This window comes from Balaenoptera ricei, chromosome 5 (genome assembly GCF_028023285.1).
Source record: "Balaenoptera ricei isolate mBalRic1 chromosome 5, mBalRic1.hap2, whole genome shotgun sequence".
NCBI classification, from domain to species: domain Eukaryota; kingdom Metazoa; phylum Chordata; class Mammalia; order Artiodactyla; family Balaenopteridae; genus Balaenoptera; species Balaenoptera ricei.
The window spans coordinates 131,101,487-131,122,593 of NC_082643.1; positions in this window are offsets into that span (position 1 = coordinate 131,101,487).

Consider the following 21,107-nt stretch of genomic DNA (forward strand, 5'->3'; position numbering starts at 1 on the left):
TTTGCTAAACTTATATCTAACTGATCAGCAATATCTCTCTCCTTTAAATCTACTGCTCTTTGATTTTTGATATTGATGACATTGAAAATATTTTTTAATACAGCTGTACCTACTACTTTTAAATATTTTACCTTTAACTCAGTCACCTCACAGATGTTTTAATTTCTTATGAAAAGGTGTGGTTGTACAAGGCATGACCTAATAAACAACATATCTTTAAGAAAATGACTTAAAATGTTTTTCTTGGGCATTATTAGTTTCATCTAATCTGGTGAATTTTTTATAAAAACATTTAGAGTTTTTTTAAATTAATAAAGTTACAATTGATATAATTTTTAAAACACAACAGTCTCACTTTAAAGTTTCCTAACATTTTAAACTTTTAATAGACAATTTTACTCTTTAACATAAGGTCATCAGTGCCTTGGCAGCGTCTTCTCAGAGTGCTTACATGTTAAATGGAATCCATAGGCCACTTTAAAGCATCTCTTAGTAGCTGAAAAGTAGTTGGCATAGTACCCTGTTTAAAATTTCCAGCGGAATGATTTGGTTGCCCAGTATGTTGCTACAGAATGGCTTTCAGGTTTGGTTGAATTTTTTGCAGGCTGCCAGCTTCATTCTCCCTGTAGGCCCCAGGCCTTTCATCTCTGACACTTTACTTTTGTGGTCAAAGTACTTTTTCCTTTGAGATAGATGTGACTTCCAACGAGTGCAGTAATGCTTTCTTTTGTACCATGACCCAGTTCAGAGTATAAATATCAGTCCTACCTCAGAAGGAACTTGAAACATAGACTTGTGTTTTAGGGCATCACATAAATATGATGCATTTAATGTCAAGCGCTTCAGGCTTTTATGTGATCAGTGTTCAGACCTTTCGTAATTCTGCCGTGTAGCCCTCAGTGCATGCCAGTTAGAGCAGGGACAGATCTTGCTGGTCCCATCTCTGATCTCCGTTCTTTCTCTTTGGCTATTTCCTCCTAAAACCCAGTATGATTTAATTTTTTTCAGTTTAAGTCCTTTTAACTTTTTTAACTTTGGAGAAATGGTTAGTAAGTCTAACCCCCCTCTCCCCTTCTCTAGTACTTAACATTTCTCTGCATGCTGGCGTGGTTTCCAGTTTCTATTACCTGTGACTCTTGGGCTCTCTCTGGCTTCTAGAGTCCTCTGCAGTCACACAGATGCACGCAGCAGGACCAATGTGTTGGGTGAAGGACATTCCCCCCAGGAGAGCTTTCAACCAATAGCTGGTGGGAGGTAGTGGATAAATATCTTCAAGTAATACAAATGTCTTCTTTGTTTGGTATAGTTTTTCATCTCAGCTTTGCTCTGTGTGTCTCTAAACTCTGCTTCTGTCTACTCAACAGATTTCTCAGTTTTATAGGACTTCTCTTTCTCCCCCATAAATGTATCCTGTATAAATATGCAGAGGATCCTGCATAGTCCTAGCACTGACTTCATCCTGGATTCTACATGACTGTTAGATTCTAGTGCCCTTCACATTCTAACTGGCTAACTGGATCTGTGAGGGTGTCCTAATTACAGATTTTCAAGATAATTCAATGTAATCAACTTAGCCTATGAATTAATTCATTGGGGTGCAGATCCACTCAGGGCCAGTCATCTAGGGACCTGGGAGTTGTGGTCCAGTTTAATCATGGCAAATGGATCCTCTTTCTCTCAGGGAGATTGAGGAAGTGATATTCTTAGAAGCTGTTTGGACCTAGAAGCAATAATTGTAATAATAATTATAATATCTAATATACCCATAAAGAAATAGTCTTCCATGAGGTAAACTATTTTAGGGAACTCTTAGGCTTTCCCCAGCCAATGTCTGGATGCTACTTAAAAGGTTGAATCATCAGGTTTAAGCATCTGTGTATATATGGTATGAATTTTGGTCCAAGATGTACAAGAAATAACACATTTCTTTATTATTCTCTAAGCCCCCTCTTCAGCAAACAGACACACGGCCTGCTGAAATCATAAAAAAGTTTAAGCTCTTTTATTTCTACTAACCCCCTAACGATCCTAGATTCACATTAACATTCCACCAGGGAGATATTTATTATTATTATTCTATGGCCTTTCCTTAGTTCAAGGCTTTCTGCTGTTGCCATGCTGTCCTTGGGGCATAGAAATCTTTTTCCAAGCCTGAGAATCCCAATGGCTAAAAATCTCATCTCCTTAGAAATGCAAAAACCCATTTCTTTTTAGAATTTGCCTCCTATATAGAGTATATCTGGGGTTAAAACATGCATCCAGGTTTTAGAACTCTAGAACAGACAGAGCTGTTTACTCCCCAGCTCAAGGCTTTTCCTCACACTCATGCAGGAAATTCTTCCATACCTTCTCTGTGGCTTCCTGCAAACGACATCTTAGGCAATAGGCTTAGGCTTTTATAAAAACCAAACCAGGTAGTCTTGGAGTCTTTCCGTCTGCTTAACAGAGAGAGTTGAGTGAGATAATCACTTTGGGCACAAAATTTAAGAGGACATTGAAAATCTCAGTAATCAAGATTAATAGATTGGTGTCTAATTCATCCTTCGATCTTTCCAATGTACATGGTAGAGGCTCTTGAACATAAAAGAAATGTATAAGAGATTGGTTCAAGATGGTGGAGTAGAAGGACGTGCTCTCACTCCCTCTTGCGAGAGCACCGGAATCATAACTAACTGCTGAACAATCATCGACAGGAAGACACTGGAACTCACCAGAAGAGATACCCCACATCCAAAGACAAAGGAGAAGCCACAATGAGATGGTAGGCGGGGCACAATCACAGCAAAATCAAATCCCATAACTGCTGGGTGGGTGACTCACAAACTGGAGAACACTTATACCTCAGAAGTCCACCCACTGGAGTGAAGGTTCTGAGCCCCATGTAAGGGTCCCAACCTGGGGCTCTGGCAACAGGAGGAGGAATTCCTAGAGAATCAGACTTTGAAGACTAGCGGGATTTGATTGTAGGACTTTGACAGGACTGGGGGAAACAGACTCCACTCTGGGAGGGCACACACAAAGTAGTGTGTGCATCGGGACCCAGGGGAAGGAGCAGTGACCCTGTAGGAGACTGAACCAGACCTACCTGCTAGTGTTGGAGGGTCTCCTGCAGAGGCAGGGGATGGCTGTGGCTCACTGTGGGGACAAGGACACTGGCAGCAGAAGTTCTGGGAAGTACTCCTTGGCGTGAACCCTCCCAGAGTCCACCATTAGCCCCACCAAAGAGCCCAGGTAGGCTCCAGTGTTGGGTCGCCTCAGGCCAAACAACCAACATGAAGGGAACCCAGCCCCACCCATCAGCAGACAAGTGGATTAAAGTTTTACTGAGCTCTGCCCACCAGAGCAACACCCAGCTCTACCCACCACCAGTCCCTCCCATCAGGAAACTTGCACAAGCCTCTTAGATAGCCTCATCCACCAGAGGGCAGACAGCAGAAGCAAGAAGAACTACACTCCTGCAGCCTGTGGAACAAAAACCACATTCACAGAAAGACAGACAAATGAAAAAGCAGAGGGCTATATACCAGATGAAGAAACAAGATAAAACCCCAGCAAAACAACTAAATGAAGTGGAGATAGGCAACCTTCCAGAAAAAGAATTCAGAATAATGATAGTGAAGATGATCCAGGACCTTGGAAAAAGAATGGAGGCAAAGATCTAGAAGATGCAAGAATTGTTTAACAAAGACCTAGAAGAATTAAAGAACAAACAAACAGAGATGAACAATACAATAACTGAAATGAAAACTACACTAGAAGGACTCAATAGCAGAATAACTCAGGCAGAAGAACAGATAAGTGACCTGGAAGACAGAATGGTGGAATTCACTGCTGTGGAACAGAATAAAGAAAAAAGAATGAAAAGAAATGAAGACAGCCTAAGAGACCTCTGGGACAGCATTAAACGCAACAACATTCACATTATAGGGGCCCCAGAAGAAGAGAGAGAGAAAGGACCAGAGAAAATATTTGAAGAGATTATAGTCGAAAACTTCCCTAACATGGGAAAGGAAATAGCCACCCAAGTCAAGAAAGCGCAGTGAGTCCCATACAGGATAAACCCAAGGAGAAACACGCCGAGACACATAGTAATCAAATTGGCAAAAATTAAAGAAAAAGAAAAATTATTGAAAGCCACAAGGGAAAAATGACAACATACAAGGGAACTCCCATAAGGTTAACAGCTGATTTCTCAGCAGAAACTCTACAAGCCAGAACGGAGTGGCATAACATATTTAAAGTAATGAAAGGGAAGAACCTACAACCAAGATTACACTACCTGGCAAGGATCTCATTCAGATTCGATGGAGAAATCAAAAGCTTTACAGACAAGCAAAAGCTAAGAGAATTCAGCACCACCAAACCAGCTCTACAACAAATGCTAAAGGAACTTCTCTAAGTGTGAAACACAAGAGAAGAAAAAGACCTACAAAAACAAACCCATAACAATTAAGAAAATGGTCATAGGAACATACGTATGGATAATTACCTTAAATGTGAATGGATTAAATGCTCCAACCAAAAGACACAGGCTCGCTAAATGGATACAAAAACAAGACCCATATATACGCTGTCTAAAAGAGACCCACTTCAGACCTAGGGACACATACAGACTGAAAGGGAGGGGATGGAAAAAGATATTCCATGCAAATGGAAATCAAAAGAAAGCTGGAGTAGCAATACTCATATCAGATAAAATAGACTTTAAAATAAAGAATGTTACAAGAGACAAGGAAGGACACTACATAATGATCAAGGGATCAATTCAAGAAGAAGATATAACAATTATAAATATATATGTACCCAACATAGGAGCACCTCAATACATAAGGCAGCTTCTAACAGCTATAAAAGAGGAAATTGACAGTAACACAATAATAGTGGGGGACTTTAACACCTCACTTACACCAATGGACAGATCATCCAAAATGAAAATAAATAAGGAAACAGAAGCTTTAAATGACATGATAGACCAGATAGATTTAATTGATATTTATAGGACATTCCATCCAAAAACAACAGATTACACGTTCTTCTCAAGTGCGCACGGAACATTCTCCAGGATAGATCACATCTTGGGTCACAAATCAAGCCTCAGTAAATTTAAGAAAATTGAAATCATATCAAGCATCTTTTCTGACCACAACGCTATGAGATTAGAAATGAATTACAGGGAAAAAAACGTAGAAAACACAAACACATGGAAGCTAAACAATATGTTACTAAATAACCAAGAGATCACTGAAGATATCAAAGAGGAAATCAAAAAATACCCAGAGACAAATGACAATGAAAACACGATGACCCAAAACCTATGGGAAGCAGCAAAAGCAGTTCTAAGAGGGAAGTCTATAGCAATACAAGCGTACCTCAAGAAACAAGAAAAATCTCAAATAAACAATCTAACCTTACACCTAAAGGAACTAGAGAAAGGGGAAAAGCCAAAACCCAAAGTTAGTAGAAGGAAAGAAATCATAAAGACCAGAGCAGAAATAAATGAAATAGAACAAAAAAAAATAGCAAAGATCAGTAAAACTAAAACCTGATTCTTTGAGAAGATAAACAAAATTGATAAACCATTAGCCAAACTCATCAAGAAAAAGAGGGAGAGGACTCAAATCAATAAAATTAGAGATGAAAAAGGAGACGTTACAACAGACACCGCAGAAATACAAAGCATCCTAAGAGACTACTACAGGCAACTCTATGCCAATAAGATGGACAACCTAGAAGAAATGGACAAATTCTTAGAAAGTATAACCTTCCAAAACTGAACCAGGAAGAAATAGAAAATATGAATAGACCAATCACAAGTAATGAAATTGAAACTGTGATTAAAAATCTTCCAACAAACAAAAGTCCAGGACCAGATGGCTTCACAGGCGAATTCTATCAAACATTTAGAGAAGAGCTAACACCCATCCTTCTCAAACTCTTCCAAAAAATTGCAGAGTAAGGAACACTCCCAAACTCATTCTATGAGGGCACCATTACCCTGCTAACAAAATCAAACAAAGATACTACAGAAAAAGAAAATTACAGACCAATATCACTGGTGAATATAGATGCAAAAATCCTCAACAAAATACTAGCAAACAGAATCCAACAACACATTAAAAGGATCATAAACCATGATCAAGTGGGATTTATCCCAGTGATGCAAGGATTCTTCAATATACGCAGATCAATCAATGTGATACACCATATTAACAAATTGAAGAATAAAAACCATATGATCATCTCAATAGATGCAGAAAAAGCTTTTGACAAAATTCAACACCATTTATGATAAAAACTCTCCAGAAAGTGGGCATAGAGGGAACCTGCCTCAACAATAAAGGCCATATGTGAGAAACCCACAGCAAACATCATTCTCAATGGTGAAAAACTGAAAGCATTTCCTCTAAGATCAGGAACAAGACAAGGATGTCCATTCTCTCCACTATTATTCAACATAGTTTTGGAAGTCCTAGCCACAACAATCAGAGAAGAAAAATAAATAAAAGCAATACAAATTGGAAAAGAAGAAGTAAAGCTGTCACTTTTTGCAGATGACATGATACGATACATAGAGAATCTTAAAGATGCCACCAGGAAAGTACTAGAACTAATCAGTGAATTTGGTAAAATTGCAGGATACAAAATTAATGCACAGAAATCTCTGGCATTCCTATACACTAACAACGAAAGATCAGAAGGAGAAATTAAGGAAACAATCCCATTCACCATTGCAACCAAAAGAATAAAATACCTAGGAATAAACCTGCCTAAGGAGGTAAAAGACCTGTACTCAGAAAAGTATAAGACACCAATGAAAGAAATCCAAGATGACACAAACAGATGGAGAGATATATCATGTTCTTGGATTGGAAGAATCAATATTGTGAAAATGACTATACTCCCCAAAGCAATCTACAGATTCAATGCAATCCCTATCAAATTACCAATGGCATTTTTTACAGAACTAGAACAAAAAAATCTTAAAATTTGTATGGAGACACAAAAGACCCTGAATAGCCAAAGCAGTCTTGTGGGAAAAAAACGGAGCTGGAGGAATCAGACTCTCTGACTTCAGACTATACTACAAAGCTACAGTAATGAAGACAGTATGGTACTGGCACAAAAACAGAAGTATAGATCAATGGAACAGGATAGAAAGCCCAAAGATAAACCCATGCACCTATGGTCAACTAATCTATGACAAAGGAGGCAAGGATATACAATGGAGAAAAGACAGTCTCTTCAATAAGTGGTGCTGGGAAAACTGGACAGCTACATGTAAAAGAATGAAATTAGAATACTCCCTAACACCATACACAAAAATAAATTCAAAATGTATTATAGACCTAAATGTAAGACTGGACACTATAAAACTCTTAGAGGAAAACATAGGAAGAACACTCTTTAGCATAAATCACAGCAAGATCCTTTTTGACCCACCTCCTAGAATAATGGAAATAAAAACAAAAATAAACAAATGAGACGTAATGAAACTTAAAATCTTTTGCAAAGCAGAGGAAACTACAAACAAGATGAAAAGACAACCCTCAGAATGGGAGAAAATATTTGCAAACGACTCAACCGACAAAGGATTAATCTCCAAAATATATAAACTGCTCATGCAGCTCAATATTAAAAAAACAAACAACCCAATCAATAAATAGGCAGGAGACCTAAACAGACATTTCTCCAAAGAAGACATACAAATGGCTAAGAAGCACATGAAAAGCTGCTCAACTTCACTAATTATTAGAGAAATGCAAATCAAAACTACAATGAGGTATCACCTCACACCAGTTAGAGTGGGCATCATCAGAAAATCTACAGACAACAAATGCTGGAGAGGGTGTGGAGAAAAGGGAACCCTCTTGCACTGTTGGTGGGAATGTAAACTGATACAGCCACTATGGAGAACAGTATGGAGGTTCTGTAAAAAACTAAAAATAGAATTACCATATGACCCAGCCATCCCACTACTGGGCATATGCCCAGAGAAAACCATAATTCAAAAAGACACATGCACCCCAATGTTCATTGCAGCACTATTTACAATAGCCAGGTCATGGAAGCAACCTAAACGCCCATCGACAGATGAATGGATAAAGAAGGTGTGGCACATATATACAATGGAATATTACTCAGTCATAGAAAGGAACAAAATTGATTCATTTGTTGAGACGTGGATGGATCTAGAGACTGTCATACAGAGTGAAGTAAGTCAGAAAGAGAAAAACAAATATTGTATATTAACGCATATATGTGGAACCTAGAAAAATGGTAGAGATGAACCGGTTTGCAGGGCAGAAATAGACAGAGATGTAGAGAACAAACGTATGGACACCAAGGGGGGAAACTGAGGTGGGGGTGCTGGTGGGAGGAACTGGGAGATTGGGATTGACATGTATACACTAATACGTATAAAATAGGTAACTAGTAAGAACCTGCTGTATGAAAAAATAAATAAAATTCAAAAAAAAATTAATAATACTTAATGCAATTTTAAAAAATCAAAATTAATGCAAAAATGCATGGTGAACAGAGTATTAAAATTTTAAATAAAGACAGGATCATTATTGCTGATTTTTTTCTTTTGACATAGGTTCCCATATGGCTCAGTTGGCCACATACTATCCCTAAGCACTGAACATGCTATTTATTTACACAGAGGAGTAAGGAAAGAAGGAACCACCTATGTTAACTCTCAAGATATTATCCAAGAAAATATGGATGAGATGCTTTTTGGAGAATAATCTGTCAAGAATAGCAGCCTGAACTCACATTTAGAGCCTCATTCTCTCAAAATTCCTTGTTAGAATGAATCACATGCTAAAATATCTGATACTAACAATTGAAGGTTAGTGAGAAGCCTGAGACCTCTCATTCCTTGGAAGAGACTATTGGTAGATGTTTTTCTCCATGATGCCACAGGCAGACTGAGAGCGCGGTGGCTTACAGCTAGACTCACTATACCATTGGAGCCTAGAAAGAGGTCCACAGTTCCCAGCTCTGTGGTAGAAGGTGGAGGGTAGTAAGTGACTCATGTACTTTTTCGCTGAGCAGTGAGGGGAGATTTCGCCTCATGCCTCTCTTGGACATCCCAGATTTTCTTCACACTAACTAGCAGCCCTTGTGATAAGTTACCATATGAGCTAAGAGTGTCCACTTACAAAAAGTTCCCCTCCTTCTCAAGCCGCAACAAAGTAGTCCCAGCTTTCCAAATTATTTGGCATTGCTTCCTAGACACGTCATCAAACTAATAAATAAACATTCCAAGAAAATCTTCCCTGTCTTACTCCCCATGAGAATGACTGAGTTTTCAGTTTCTAAAAACAATTTAGTGCTGTTTACTTACTCTGCATCTTTTTTTCTGAAATTAGTTTTCATTTTCTTATCACTGAAGAACTGGAGGTAGCTAAAATAACCTAGTACCTTGCTATTCAAAATGTAGTTATGAGACCAGAGAAATCAGTATTAACTATTAGAAATGCAAAATTCTCAGACCCCTTCCCATTCCTAGCGAATCACAATTTGCATTTAACAAGAGACCCAGGTGATCTGTATGCATATCAAAGTCTGAAAAATGCTGATACAATACAGAACATTTTTTTTTCTCCCTCCAGTTTATATTTGTCTTGTTCTACCCTCTCTGATGTGTGCTTTGATGCCCAATTGTTGCTTTCAGTTTCTTATAATTTTACTCTATGTCTTTTCCTTGATTTTGTTCTAAGTAGAATATTTAAAAAAATAGATTTTCAGCATTTAAGTCCTATAGAATACTATCTCCCCACTCCATTATACTCTGCAAAACGCTTTTTAGATAATAGGACTAAATCTGAGCCATTTGTGAAACTGGTTGCTCTGGAATATGCAGACTCATCGTGGAATCATGAATTTTTCTGTGGATCTTGTGACGCGGGATGTTTTTTCCTTACCCCTGGGGAAAGTTACATTGTACATGGGGCACAAGCTGGTGAGAATTCTACACTGGGTAGAAGCAGTGATGTACTGAAACCAGATCATACTGGCTCAAGAGAGCCAAATGTATGCATCTTATTTCAATGCTACATTCACTGACACCATTATGGTAGCTTGAAATTCCACTTAGTGGACGTATTCACAATTTATACCACAGAAATTGGCAAATGCTACATATCAAGGCTCTTTGTTTTTTGTTTTTTTTTTTTGCATATATTGCTGGAGTATAAACATTCCAAGTTGTCCTAAAAAGTAGTAAACATTTCCCCTGAAACGTCAGTTTAGGCAATTATCATTCGTTTGTTTCCTTTATAATATTACCTGGAGTTAACCTAAAAAGGTAAGGAAAGATTACAAAATTATAATCTCAAACAATAGTACATGGTAGATAAATAGATGGTAAAAGAAAAAAAAAGTCTTAGGCATGATAAGTAGATTGCCGGAAAAAATATAATTAGTAAACGGTAAAATGAGTATTTGCGTATTTATCTTTATTTCTGTAAAGCTCTTGCTGGACGAAAGTCAAGATATGATTGAGACACGCCCATTAGGACTTCGATGTTTGTGGGTAGATTGGCAACCTGTTTATGCCTTGGAAAAATATTTACCAGAACAAGTTACTCAACAATAAAAATAAAATAAGAGCTAACACTTAAAGAGTAATTACTATGAGCCAGGCATTATTTTAAACATGTCATAAGTATTAATTCATTTAATCCTCATGAAAACCCAAGAATGGTGAATAACGCAGTTTACAAATGAGGTTAAGAAAACTTGACCAAGACCCAACAAACAGTACATGGTTGGTTTGGGAGTGGAACCCAGGTCATCGCACATTACTGCCTTTACAAACAGATCCTTGGGTGGAGAGGTCACAGGGTCTGTCTCCACCTTGTTATAATCAGGTTGGTCACACCTTTCAGGTAAAGGAGGTTTCAGAGATGGCTTCTCTTCATAAACCTTGGGTAGTTGTGACTTGTAAAATGTACATTTTCTTATAGATATGTTATTGTCTGTTAGACTTCTTCATCTTTTTTTCCTTTTTCAAAAACCAAGAGCTCTCCCAACGTAGAGCTTGAATATTCCCTAGTCCAGTTTAATGACATACAAAAAGGTCTTCTTAAGAATTTTCTGATTCTGAAATTAAAAACTTGCCCATTATTTACATAATTACTATTAATAATTTTAAAATCTAAATTTTAATTGTATAGAGTAAATCCACTCCACTTTTTTTTCAGCCACGCCTTCATCTACTAAAACATTTGTCTTGAGAAATATAGAGACACTTTAGTATCAGGCCATATGTAGCCAGAAATGTATTCTGATAAAAGAAAGGCAATATACGTAAATTATCCTGCAAGAAAACATTCCATTAACTGTAGATAGCTGACCTTCATTGCATACGGAGTTATTTATAATGTAGGCTGTTTTTGCAAAAGAAATTCTAGGAGAGGCAACAGTTGTCTAGATCTTGGCAGTGATTTTGAGTCATTTTATAATTAAGCATTAGATTTATGAAGTCAATAACGTCAACAATGTATTCTGATTTTATCTTAATTGGATGCAATTAGACCTAGGTGTGCTTTTCATAAAATTAAAGATCTGAAGCACAGCAATATCAAAGACGCCAATGTTCTTTTGCTTTGCTAGATGAAACAAATTGAGCTTTTCTATGCTATTGGGATTTCTACATATTTATGGAGATAAATGCTAGGAAGTAGTTCATATTCTCCTTGATTTTCCCCTCAGTATTTATCTCTCTCTCTCTCTATATATATATATATATAAATAGATATATGTATTTCCTGAGAATTCAGTTTTCATTCAATCATTCATTTAACAAATGTAATTTGAGGCCCACTAAGTGCCAGGCACCAGTCTATTCTCTAGTGATACTCTGGTGAATACTCATGGACTCTCTTGACATTTGGGGAAGACTGAAATTAAAAATGTAGATTAATATAGTTAATATAATATAGAGTATATTCTATATGGTTTCTTTAGATGTACTATATACACACTGTATATGTGCACATTAAATATATAATATTATGTGTGTTTATATATGTATAATGTAATAGATATACTGTATATTCTATCTATAGTTCTGGCTTTGGAACTCCATGGTGAAGGAGTTTAAGAATAAAGAGGAAATTCTACTGCAAAATGCTGGAGGGCAAACAGTCAATTTTCAGTTAAAGTTAGGAGATAAAATTAATGTGTTTGTGAAGAGGTAAATAGAATTGAGGTATTTGTTTATCCAGGAAGAAGTTTTCCATAAAGATAAAGGAACACGTTCTGGAGTAAGATGAACAAAGAACTATTGGATGAAGGACAAGCCGACAGAGCGCATTTGGGAATTAAGAGGAGGAAAAACAACAAAAAAAAAACAATAACCAGAGAGATAGAACTTATAGGTGACTTAATATCATTCTCACAATAATCCTATTAAATAGTCAAAAGAACTTTCCTAGGATAACAGAATCTGGGATTTGACTAAGTCTATGTAATTGTGGGACACAGTAGAGTATATTTTTTAAAGGGGTGACTTTAGATTCAAACTAAACTCTGGCTCTTCCATTTACTTGGAATAAAAATTTGATCAAGTTTCTTAATCTCTGTCTACCAGAATTTCATTATCTGTACAATAGGGCAATAATAGTCCTTACTACAGGAAGCTATTGTGAGGGTCAAATTGGTAGTTTATTTTATTTGCTGAGAAGAATGCCTGGGATCAATTAAATTTAGCTGATGATCTTTCCACTTACTGTAATCTTGACCCTATCTATGTCTTTTAGTAGCATGAGAATTCATGTCAAAGGGGAAAACAAAAAGTCATGCTCAACCACTAGAGAGGGGCTATTACATCTGACTCTACTTAGATTTTTCTCAGGTGCATGTTCAGGGAGAGGGATTGCTGATATGGTCTTGTCAGAGTCTAATTGGACAGTTACTAGTAGGCAGGTTTACTGTGGATTAAAAGATGAACACCAGTGAGAACTTCCAGTGCATTTCCCCCTTCCATGTGGTAGGAAGACCAAGGCAAGGCCTAGACCTTTAGGGTAGAATAACTATCTTAATCTCTTCTCCCTTTCTACATCTCTTTTGCATACAGCTTGAGGCATGGCTATGGAGATCAGGTCATTTTGTCCACAACTCCCCCCTACTTCCATCCTTTTTTTTTTTTTTTAACATCCTTATTGCAGTATAATTGCTTTACATTGTTGTGTTACTTTCTGCTGTGTAACAAAGTGAATCAGCTATACGTATACATCTTAAGTTCTGTTTTGTTTACTTTTTTCCTATAGGCCCCAAGACTGTGTTGAAATCATATGATGTATTGGATTGGCCAAAAAGTTCGTTCGGTATTAAGTAAAAATAAAAGACACATTTTTCATTTTCACGAAGAACTTTATTGGACAACATATTCACCAACCAATGAACTTTTTGGCCAACCCAATAGATTTGGGCTCAAGAGGAGGTGAATTCTCTGTAGCTAGCTTGGAGCTACATACTTCAACTCAGCATTGATACAGCAGCTGGCTGTGGAAATTTGACTCCTATCCTAGCATTCTTCCCTGTGTGTTGAGGATGCCCAGAAACTTTACGGAGGTGGTGAAATGCAGGCAAGGGCTTACCTCCCATCCACAGGCTCTCACTCGCAGCTTCTAAATGTGACATGTGTTTCGCCATGTGCATCACCAGGTGCTGACCCTGTTGAATTTCATGTTTTTCCTCTTTCAGACTGCGTCAACTAAATCGGCAAATTACTGTTAAAGGGAGAAGTTTTCCAAGAATATTTATGTGTGTGTTGAAATTTTAATTGAACAGACTTCCATTAAATAATATGCTAGTTTTAAATAAAGATATCATAGCTTATCATTATTTATAAAAAAGTGTCAAATATATTCTTATTTGTATTTATACAGTAACATAAAAATGATGAAATGTATTAATTTCTAATTTTAGTGGAAAATTGAACTTAAATCTCTTAACATATAATCATTTATTTAATAAAATTATGCAAGTCTCATTGTTTTAATAAATAATAAATAATTTATTTACTAATAATAACTTTAATAAATAATAAATTACCTAGCTATAATTCATTTATTTTTATTTTAACATTATGATTTACTTACCATCCAATATGCATCAGTTTTAAAAATTTTTTTATTGAAGTATAGTTGATTTTCAGTTTTACAGCAAAGTGATTGTTACACATATACATATATGTCTATTCTTTTTCAGTTTCTTTTCCATTATAGGTTATCACAAGATACTGAATATAGTTCCCTGTGCTACAGCATCAGCTTTTTTTTTTTTTTTAATATGTAACTACAGAGGTTCTTTTAAAGTATTAGATGAGGGAAGTTAGGTTTGTCTCTAAGTTTTTCTCAACTTTCTTTTGTCTCCTCAAAGTTTAAAATACAAAGAACCTTTTATGCATCATTGTCAGACGTAGAACTATTATTATCATTAGCAATTATTTAAGACAATCTTCAGATCCCACTCTTTTCAATTTGTAACACATTCTCCAGGTACCCTCCAAATCACCACCCTTAAGAAAATTTTCTGTAGCTCTGTCTGCCTCAGAAATGTGCTGCTCTTCCTCAGAACCACTTATGCTAACCAAACTATTAGCACGTGCTGAATCTCCTCTCCATCAGTCATCAATCAGGCAGCTACTTGATAATTAGCTGAGAGAGGGAAAAACACTTCAAAGAACTAAAAATATTTTCCACAGTGACTTTGTGCATAAAATAATTATTTTCCCTCTATTAATCCACTTACGTGTCTCTGTGCAGTAGGAAAACTTATAAATGCAGTGCACACACGTCAATATAATTCAATGTAGGATATGCTTGTTTACCCACGGTTACCAGGAAAGCGATGTATGACAGATACAGACAATTCTAAGGCATTATATGTGTAATTTAATTTTTTCATTTTATACATATTGCCTTCATCACCTTCGTTATAAAAAGAGTTTAAAAAACAAATGAAAGGTCCATAGGCAGAAAATCGTTCAGAGCTATTTTGGGCCTAGTGCCAAGCACTGCACTACTCACTGAATACTCAAAAATATCCTGTGTGTAAGGTACTATTTTTATCTCCGCTTTACAGAGGGAATCTGAGACAGAGAGAGATGAAATGACTTGCCCAAGATCATACAGCTGATAAGTGGCATGGCTGGCATTCCATCTCAAACAGTTTGGCTCCAGATTCCATATCCTTGACCACAGGGGACACGTAAGATCCAAAAATACATTCGGTGATAGACCCACACAGGCAAATCAACGGGAAACACAATGTGCTTATTGGTTTAGTGAGTTATCCACCTAATTATAAGCCTTATACATATTTTCACTAAGCAATATATATGGAGATAACTTCTAACAATAAAATACTAATAATATATAAATAGAACCATACAGTATGTACTTGTCTTTGGCTTCTTTCACTCAGCAAAATTATTTCAGGATTCATCCATGTTGTTGGATATATTAATAGTTCATTTCTTTGTATGCTAGGTAGTACTTCATTGTATGGATAGACTAATTATGTATCTACTTACCTGTTGACGGACATTTGAATTGTTTCCAATTTTGGATTATGACAAATGAAGCTGCTATGAACATTCAAAAAAAAATACTAATAACAATAAGGATAATACTTAACTTAATAGTAGATAATAATTATTGTGTTACTCTGCACAAAGCTATACAGCTTTTTACATGTTTAATCGCCCATGATAGGTTATAGACCCAATTCAGAGTCCTTGGCTATATTCTTAACTACTGCTCATTACTTATAGGAATGGACAAACTCATTGCTTTTAAGTCATCAGTTTTCAAAACTTGCCAAAAGCTAGGTAAAACATTTCCAGTATAACTAGTGAAAATGTTATTTCACAATCTTTCTTTTTTTTGCTGGGGTCTATTTTTCTAATATGTTTCTAATTTGAGAATTTGTCCCCCTCCCAAAAGTATCTTTACAGAGTACCAAAATGTAGAGAAATTTTTGCTATAAAATTCTTTATACTTGATTTTTGTCCACACTTCACTAGCAATTTTAATTGCTATCTATATTTATGCACATACAGATATATCAACTCTGCATTTGACAACTGTAGAATGCATTGCATCTATGGGATGAGAATATAGAATTTTGTGTGAGTTGTGAATTAGAAAAAGATATAATGAAAATATATATACTTCACTTCATTAGTTTCCATGACATTAGAAAAGTCCAGCATGTGTTTTAAATATCTACTCTAAGGTTTTAATAAACTTAACTTGCCCAGCAGCTGTGCAGGCATGTCCAATGTGGCTATTTGTTTCTACAACACAATATCTTTTACTTAGAGATGCAAATGAAAGAGAGCAGAAGCTTGGAAACTATATAGGTGTATTTCACGAATTATTTTCTACTTTCCTGCAGTTATAGCTTAATTGAGTAATCATTCTGTTCTTGATAAGTAAACACACTTTTTCTCATATTCTTTTGTGACCAGTAATTATTCTTTTATTTATAAGTAAACATGAATATGCTGAGACAAATAAAATATTGGGATCAGAGAAAGAAATGATGGGAATAAATCATGCCATATCATACTGATACTTTTCATTTTTTGAATCACCACTTATTTTTAGAAGAGACTTCGAAAATAAGAGGTCTTTAAATATTTAGGCTTGTAAGTCTTTCTGAGTAGAAACCATTTCCAAAAGTAGAACTTTAAAAGGGAAAAGATTGATTATTTCTTGTTTTGTTTTCTGAGATAGGAATCAGTTTTTTTTATCCTTAAATATATGTCTGTAATTATACTGATCCAGATGCCAATTCTCTTTTCTGATGGATTTACATGCAGGGAAGATGCAAAATAAAATCTTAAAACAGAGCTTAAGGAAAAAAGGTGAAAAGAAAGAGAAAAATAGAAAAGAAAGGCAGGAAGGGAAGAGATACTCCGAAGTCTTACAAAGAAAACACACCACATTCGTATGTATGTATCTATCCACAAAGTATGCATATTTTGTAGCAACAAAAGCAGGGGAAAAAAAGCTCCTTGTATGCTTTAAAAATGGTAACAGGGTGCATAAAACTTAATTCCATAACTACCAAAACCCTACCAAATTTGTTATAAAGCTAGCTCAAATAGAAGTCCAACAAGGTTAAGAAGGGAAGTAAAATGAAAAATGAGAAAGTAACAGAAAACCAGAGGAAGTACAACCAACAGACATACAGAAAGTGAGAGCAAAAGGACCACTAAGATTGGGGTAGAGATAAAGAGATACATATATTATGAGTTAGATAACCTTGTGGAAACAGGGAGGAGTAAAATGTTAACATTGAAAGCAGGTATGCATCTCTTACTAAATGTCTGATGTTTCATGATATATTCATCTGACCATCATTTTTCACATGTAATAATAATAATAGGCTTGATATCAACTATTTTAATGGGTTATTGTGAGACCTAAGTGGTATAATGATGTGAAAGTGCCCAGGACAGAGAATATTTTAAAGATACATTATAAATTATTTTATGTTATTGATTAATGGAAATGGAAAAAATAATAAGCCATATTTAGAGGAAAGATCAGAAAGAAGAAAAATAAAAGATGAAGACATCAAAAAAAATCAGAGAGTTAGATATATGTATAAAGAAAAGGAAACACAAAGTTAATTTTAACTCAAGGGATACATTCTTCAAATCACAGAAAATCATCATCATTTCACTTTATGGATGTTATCTCAGAAAGTACAAATTATCCTGACTGAATTTTGGGAATACATATCTTAATGTTTATTAAAGCACTGAAAGGCCAAGATCAAAGTCATTTTCACTTTATTCCCTTTAGTGAAAGGAAATAGAGTCCCTCAGCTAAAAGAAAAAGTCAGCTTTGCAGGAACTTGCCAGTAAAAGTTTCTGTTCTTACACTTGTGACCAGGAGTAGTCGAGCATTGAGAAACTTGTTCTTTTTCTTCTTGTCAATGAAGAAACACTAGCATTCTCTGCTCTGAGAATTAAAATGTGTAGTGGTTTATGTGTTCCCCAAAAATGAAAATGTTTTCAGGGAGAAGGCTACAAGCCATTTCCACCAAAGACCTTTAAAGTGATTTTTCATTTGCACAATTATAAACTGAGATCCCATTTTTATTTTTTGTCTTACGAATTTGACTAAACTAAGCAGGGAGTTGAATTGACATCAGCATTCACAAGCTCTCCTACCTTCATTTTAAAAGTTTGAAATTTTAGTCTTTTTGTTTGTTTGTTAACATCTTTATTGGAGTATAATTGCTTTACAGTGGTGTGTTAGTTTCTGCTTTATAACAAAGTGAATCAGTTAGTCTTTTTTTTCAAACGTTTTATATTTTTTAAATTGGTCATTAGTTCAAAAGTAATCTCCAAATTTCAGGTGAGAAACTACTATATAAATGAAAAAATTAAAAATTCTTAAATAGTATCATGTTCTGAAAAGATGATGAGTACACTTGCTTTGATGATATCAATTTAAATATCAAATAAATGTGGAAGCTTAGGCATTTTGACCCGGAAAACATTGCATTTAAATAGATGAGTGAACATATAGAACCTAATTAAGAATTGATGGGACTTCCCTGGTGGTCCAGTGGCTAAGGCTCCACACTCGAAATGCAGCGGGCCAGAGTTCGATCCCTGGTCAGGGAACTAGATCCCACATGCCGCAACTAAAAAGATCCCACATACCGCAACTAAAAAGATCCCACATGCCGCAACTAAGGATCTGGCATGAGGCACCGAAGATCCTGCGTGCTTCAACTAAGACCCCGTGCAGCCAAATAAATAAATAAATGAATAAATAAATAAACAAATAAACATTTAAAAAAAAGAATTGATTTCATTAAAGAAAGGTAATACTTTACTGAGGCATTTTGTTTAGCTATTAAGTTATAAGCTAGAGTTTTGCTTCTATCAGAACATTTTTTCATGTAGTATAAAAGTGCTTGTTGAAAGGGAAAAGTAAGTATTTACCAGAATCATTCTCACAAATAATGCATGTATTAATTGTCCAAACTGGGTAAGTTTTATCTTGTTGCTTTGGAACATGTTCCTCTGCCACCTCATTTTGTCTGTGTTGCTATTTGTATTCTCATGTATGTGGTAGGTTAGTTACTTTTCTCGACCTTGGAGAGGGGCCTTCTGTAGGAGGCGTCCTGTGCATCTCAGCAGTGCACTCCCCTCTCATCACCCAAGCTGTGTGCTCTAGGGTTTCCCCCAAGAGGGCTGTGTGGGTCCTGCTGTTGTGGCAGGCTGACTATGTGGGTGGTCTGGTAGGCTTGGTTGGCCCCTAGTCTGGTTGGCTGCCAGGCCCTGCCTTGTGCAGATGCTGCTGGCTGCTGGTTAGTGGGGCCTGGTCTCTTGGAGGCTGGCTGCAGAACCCCAGGGGGGGCCCAGGACTACTGCTGGCTCAATGGTGGGCGGAGTCAGGGTCCAGAAGACTCCAGGGGTTTTGCCGGCCCACTGGTGGGTGGAGCTGGGTCTTGGCCCTCTGATGGGCAGGACCATGTCTAGAGGCATGTCTACAGGTGGCTGTAGGCTCAGGGAGTCTTTAGGCAGTTGGTCTGCTGATGGGTGGGGCTTTGTTCCCACCCAGATAGTTGTTCGGTTTGAGGCCTCCCAGCACAGTCTGTTGGGTGGGGACAGGTCTTGGTGCTAATAAGCGAGAGGGAGGGTCCCATGTAGAAGGAGCTCCCAAATATGGGTGTCACCAGTGACTTTGTCTCCCCCGGTGAGCCACAGCCATTCTTGCCTCTCCTGGAGATTCTCCAAGACTAGCAGGAAGATCTGGCTCAGGCTTCTATGAAATTACTTCTTTTGCCCTGGGTCCCAGTGAGTGTGAGATTTTGTGTTCAATCTTTAAGAGTGAAGTCTCTATTTCCCCCAGTCCTGTGGGGCTCCTGAAATTAAGCCCTGCTGGCCTTCAAAACCAGATGCTCTGTGGGCTCCTGTTCCTGGTGCAGGACCCTGGGGCTGGGGAGCCAATGTTCTGGGGACTCAGAACTCTCATTCCTGTGAGAGAACCTCTGCAATATAATTATTCTCCAGTTTGTGGGTTGCCTGCCCAGGGGTGTGGGACTTGATTATATCATGAGTTCACCCCTCCTACCTGTCTCGTTGTGGTTTCTTCTTTATGTCTTGATCTTTTCTGGTTGGTTCCGGTCTTCTCCATGATGGTTGTTCTGCAAATAGTTGTCATTTTTGTGTGCTCGTGAGAGGAGGTAAGCTCAGGGTCTTTTTATCTGCCATCTTGGCCAGTCCTCTAATTACCCAAACTGAATGACATGAATAATTTGTTTCATTTTTCTATTCAATTTGCATGTTTTTCAAAATGTGTCAGTTGTACTGGGTTTTTGGCAATATCACCCAATCATTAATTATTTCCTAAAAGGTGCATTTTATTTACATGCACGTTAGCTGCATGTAAACATTCAAAATAGCCCAACTCTTGTAACTAATATCTGCATAGTGCTTTCCTGGTTTTAAATTGCTTTCACATACGTTATTCATTTGCATATCTCAGCAAACCAATGAGATAGATGTTAATAACCCTTTTTTGTGATAAAACTTTGTATTAGAGTAACTTTAAGGGTCTTTCTCATAGACTAAATGAGGGGCAAGGACTTACCCTCAGTCATGATTTTAAATCCTGTGTGATTTTTGCTATACTGTGCTGTTTGATGTAGTGATTTAGATTCTGGCACCATACTGTGTTGTTTAAGATTCTTCCTTCATTTACTAGCTGTTAGACATTAAGCAAATTAATTAATCCCTGTGGGTCTTAGTTTCCTCATCTGTAACATAGAAATGGTAATAATAATGTATCCCTACAAGGCTAGCTCTATATTTGTAGGATCCATTAAAAAACGAGGTCCTGTGTTCAAGAAGCAGGGAAAAAAATGTCAGTAAGTGTACTAAAATATAATGCTTTTCTTTTTACAGTCTTTCTCTATTGACTTGTCATGATGGTTCTTTGTTTGTTTCCCATTTATTACCTTTGTAAGAAAAGAAATATTAAAATTTTAAATTATTAGCACAAATTATACAATTCATCTTTATATTATGCAATGCCAGTTTTAAATACAAACAT